We start from the raw sequence: 5,221 nt of genomic DNA on the forward strand, positions 1-5,221 counted from the left end.
ATAGGTAACTTTTTATTCATAACAAGGCGCAAGTTTGGCACTCTGCAGTCAAAGCTGGGAGAGAGGATGTGAGTTTAGGCATCTGATAGATGACAGTCCTAGTGGTGGGATAGTAAAAACAACAGTTACATTATTTTATTAATTCTTTATTTTTTGGCATTAGGGTGAGATTAATATTTCCAGGAAAAAAAAAGTAGATTGTTTTCCTAGTCTCCATTGTCATAATTACTGACAATATAGAACGTGAAAGCAAGCAAAGGAATTAGCTAGAATTTAATATGCAGTAAATACCAACTAGCTTCTATTAGTATTTCTTCTAATTAAGATACTGTTTAGCCTTAGAAAGCAAAAAATCAGTCAATGAGCAATACAAAATGGTAAATATATTTTGGTATATAAAGCAAGAATTTATCTGCTGAAAAGTTTTTGTTTACAGCTTGCTCTATTACAGCATTTGGCATTTTATTTGGAAGTGCTGTGTCCTGCGATGAATATGGATTTGAAACATTGATAAGTTTTGCTTATATTCTCGGATGTCTTTTCCAACATCAGTGATGCTGTGATAAGAGGGATTTTACCTTATCAGAAGTGAGACAAAATACTGAGAGAAAAGATCCTAGGCAACATCTACTACCCCAGGGCATAAAAAGCAAGTAAAAATCCTGCTCCACCCTTCTGCTGAAGAGATGGTGAGAACTGGATACCCACCAGTATCCAGAAGAAATAAAAAAAAATTAAATAAATAAATAAAAATTAAAAAAAATAAAAAAATAAAAAAAGGACTGTATTTCCAGAAATCAGGTGTCTGCAGTCTCAGAGAACCAGCAGTAAGATCCCAAGGCAGGTAAATCCCCTGGAGAACAGCTTGGGGGAAGATGGGCTCTTAAATGTCCTTTAAGGAGCTGCTAAAGAATGTACTGTCTCCAACTAGAGAAAGGAAAACAAAAGGTTAAGAGAGTAAATCTGACAAGCCACAAATTTCCCTACTGGTCAGAAGTCATGAACAGGAATGGCACAGGAGGTGACAAGTAGGTCAGATTACGTAAAATAATGTATTTACAAATAAATAAATAAAGCATGGCCAAACAACTAAGTAACTGGAACACAGAACAGTCCAAAAACATTCTATAATGTTATTGACTGGAAGACAACAGAGAAAAAAAAAAAACCAAACAAAAAAATCTGTGTCTTTGTAGAAAAATTAGCATAATTTATGTAATAAACACAAGAGCAGCATCAAATGGGTAAAAACTCAGAGCAGACAGAGAAGAGGTTACAGAGTACTTAATTTAGATTTTTTACTGTCACCTATAGGCTGGAGCAAGCTGAGGTAGGCTGGTATATATCCTGGAGAGCTCAGGAAAGATGGACAAGATTGCAGAAGACAAAGGAAATACAAGAGGACAAGAATGTGGGAACTATTTTTAGTGAGACTGACTTCAGTACAAGAACAATACTCAGCAGTCACTCAGCAGTTAAAAAGGAAAAGAATAACAGTGTGGAATTCCAAAGGCAAATTATGTCACATCAAATTTTATCTTACAATAGAGTGAGAGGCATTGTTAAAAGCAGAGGAGTTGGAGATGGCATACAGTCTGCGCTTTAAGAGGTTTTTATCTCACATGATCATTCTCACGAATAAGCTGAGGCAAGAACACTGCAAAATTAATGCAAAATTAATGCAAAACCTGACAGAAAATCACAATACTTCTTTGCAATTCATTGTTAACCTGGGAAATTATATTATGTGTAACCCCAGATGAGAGGATTCAACAGATTCATTAAGGATCTGAATGCAGGGATAGAGAGTAGGCTCTTTAAAACCTTGGCATCAAGGTGGGAAGGCTGTGAACAATGCAGGGGACAGGGCTAGTTAGAACTCAGAATATTCCTGTTAAATTGAAACCCAAGCCTCCTACTTAAGTTAGTGAAAATGATGTCTTTCAAATTAAAAATACTTGCACGGACATCTAACATGGACTTGTCTAATTTGAGATACAGTCTTGAAAGAATTTTATATAAATGATTATTATTAGTTTCCCAAATGCAGTAATTTTAAATTAAAAATTATAAAATGCCATAGCTATGTGTTGTAACCTACTCATGTATTATAACAGACTCTTTTATTACTTACACACTATTTTTGCATGAAGACCCACTGCTTTCTTTAGTGAACTTGAGGGATGAGTGAGAAAACTCTTCACAATCTTTTTTGCACTTCTGTTACCTGGTGGTCTTACAAGCTATCATGCTACACAGTTCAAGCTCTGCTGGGCCAAGAAAATAATTCATTTCTTAATTCATTTTTCTATGACACTCAGTCACTTTGGTGTCTATAGGCTAGATTCATTTAGATAGTGGGAATAGTATTCTTTCACCAACTTCCAATATGTTGAAGTCAGTTAATCCAGGTTTCCATTTTTCCCTGCAGGGAAGAACAGACCTTGCTGGAATGTGGTTTATTAGGATGCTGCATAAAGGTCTATTGACAACCAACAGCATCTAATGCAACAAGCTCATTCACATCTATATCATGGACTCTGAAGGCAAGGGAAAATAATCCTGTTTATTGCAAAATACTGGCTGTTGCTGTGATTGGGATACCTCTATCCTCCAAAGCACACAGCTGCAGAAAGGGAAAAGCTCAACCTGCTCAATGAGCAGCACCTGAAACTGCCATAAAACAAGGTCACATCATCAAATCACAGAATATCCCGAGTTGGGAGGGACCCGCAAGGACCAGGGAATCCAGCTCTTCCCAAAATCAAAATTAATCTTGACAAATAAGGGGAAATGGCCTGAAAACCAGAAGTTAAACAAAATAATTATCTTAGTTTAGAGCAGCACCAAGGAGTGGCTACTACTGAAAGCACATGGGACTTAAACCTGTGCCCTTAGCTGCACGATGTCACTGTCAAAGAGCTGCTCCGTGGCCCTGGTGTGTGCCTGAGCAGAGAGAAGGTCTGAAGGAGGCAGCCATGATCCCACAGGGCAGAAAAGGGCTGGCACAGCAAAGGAGGGCTTCTGGAACTGGGAAATACAGACTGTGAGTCCCTCCACAATCCTTTATTAACAACTGCAGTGAGCCAAAAGGACACAGCTGGAAACCCAGCACTGGCCCAGAGGTCTTGCTGTCTTAGGAGTTCCTTATCTCTAAGACTCCCTATGATCTGTTAATACCCAGATATTTAATGTTCCCTAAACAAATTTAGAGCACCTCTCCTATGAGAAAACACTGAGAGAATTTGGATTGTTCAGCCTGCAGGAGTGAACCTATGGGGGGACCTCATTGTGACCTTCCAGGACCTAAAGGGAAACTGCAGGAAAGATAGAGAGAGACTCTGGACAAGGACCTGGAGTGACAAGACAAGAGGGAATGGCTTCACACTGAAAGAGAGCAGGTTTAGATTGGATATTGGTAAGAAATTCTTCCCTGTAAGCGTCGTGAGATCCTGGCACAGGCTGCAACCACACAAAGGGGAGGGGAGGATTGAAGGGAGAACAGGAAAAGGGCTCAAAACCAAACTAGAACAACAAAAGTACATGTCAAAAGAACGGTAAATGACAACAGAACTTCTTCCCACCTGTCTTGGTTTGAAAAGACAGGTGTCAGCTAAGGAAGGCAGGAGCCTCTCTTGAAATGGAAAATGTAAACCCCCTCCCTCCAAATTACTGTAATTTTGAAATTAAGGGGTTTTCAGGCAAAGATATGGGGAGTAGGAATTACAGTTCTTTATTAGGAAAATAAAATAAGAATGCAGTAATACAAAACAACAGTGACAGAGTACAACCTGACACCCTGTTGGTCAGGGTGTCGGTAGCAGTCTGATTAAATGGTGGCTGCAGTCCTCCTGGAATGACAGGTATGGTTCTGTTGGAGCAGGGACCCTGTAGAAGGGTGTAGTTCTCCTCTGAAGGCCCGGTGGTGGTGTAGATGGGCCTGGTCTTCCTCTGGGAATCCAGTGCAAAAGAAAGCTGCTCCTCCAGGAATCCAGTGGGAAAATGCTGCCTGTGGTTTTTCAAGTCTCAGATTCTATCCAGGTAGGAATGCTTGTCTCCCACTGGCTGGAGTACCTCACAAGGGGATGATGTGATTTTATCAGTCATGCAGTGAGACTCGATGGCCCATTAACAGATGATAACTGCCCCACCTAAAGAGCAACAGGCAGAGCACACACCCACTCACAGCCTGCACTGAAACCGAAGGCAGCACCACATTAAACAAGTCCTGCTCAGTTCCACGAGCCAATCGCTGCACCTTATTCCTAAGGCTGCGCAATCAGATTGCACAGAGGGAGTGGAGTCTCCCTCACCGGGGGTGTTCCAGAACCATCCGGATGCAATCCTGTGCTGTGGGATGGTGCCATTCGAGCAGAGGGGTAGGACGATGACCATTCCGTGACTCACCTTGCCCAGCTGCACCCCCGCCAGCTCAGCCCTGTGGTGCCCCGGGCGCTCCGTGCGGGGGAACCCAGCGAGCGAACGTGGCCTGAGCGCGGGGCTGCAGCCGCGCGGGTAGCGGAGGAAGAGCTCCCGCCGCATTTCCAGGGGCTGGCGATGCTGAAGGGCGAACCCGAGCAGCGCCCGCTGCTCCCGGGGCTGAGGGGAGCAGCACTGACCCCCCGGCCGGGTCTGGGCCCCGGGCAGGAGCGCTGGGCCGTGCCGGGAAGAGCCGGCGGCACCGGGGAGCAGCGAGGCCGGGGCGAGGCGAGGGCCCCGCAGAGCAGGCCTGGGGCTCGGGAGAAGGCGGAGCGGCTCCGCGGGAGGGGACGAGCGCCCGCGGGCCGGGGATTAAAGCGTGGCAGGAAACACGAGGTAAGGTGGGTGAGCGGGCCTCGTAGCCCGAGGGCTGGTCGGTGCTTCCAGGGAGACTGAGCTTAGGGAAAGGCGCTCCTTATCAGGCTAGTTTCTGGATGAAGCTCACGGCTCACCCAGCTTCAGGTCTTTGTGCAGGGCTGCTCTCTGTCCCGGCGGGCTCGGTGACTTCGGCACGTTTGCCGCCCTTAGGCCGGGCACTGCCAAAGTGTGCTGGACCAGCGTCTGCCCCTCCCCTCTGGTCACATCTGCTGGGAAAGGTTCCATGCTCCTTGTCCTCTCCTCTTCCAGATGGAGCCAGCAATGGAGTCCATATTTTCCATTTTCCAGAGCCCTGGGAGGAGTGATGCTGCAGAATATCCAGGTGAGGTGTAAACTCTTGCTAGTTAAATCCTGCAGGGAAGCG

The sequence above is a fragment of the Pyrgilauda ruficollis genome, unplaced genomic scaffold (genome assembly GCF_017590135.1).
Source record: "Pyrgilauda ruficollis isolate IOZ18807 unplaced genomic scaffold, ASM1759013v1 scaffold142, whole genome shotgun sequence".
Lineage (NCBI taxonomy): Eukaryota > Metazoa > Chordata > Aves > Passeriformes > Passeridae > Pyrgilauda > Pyrgilauda ruficollis.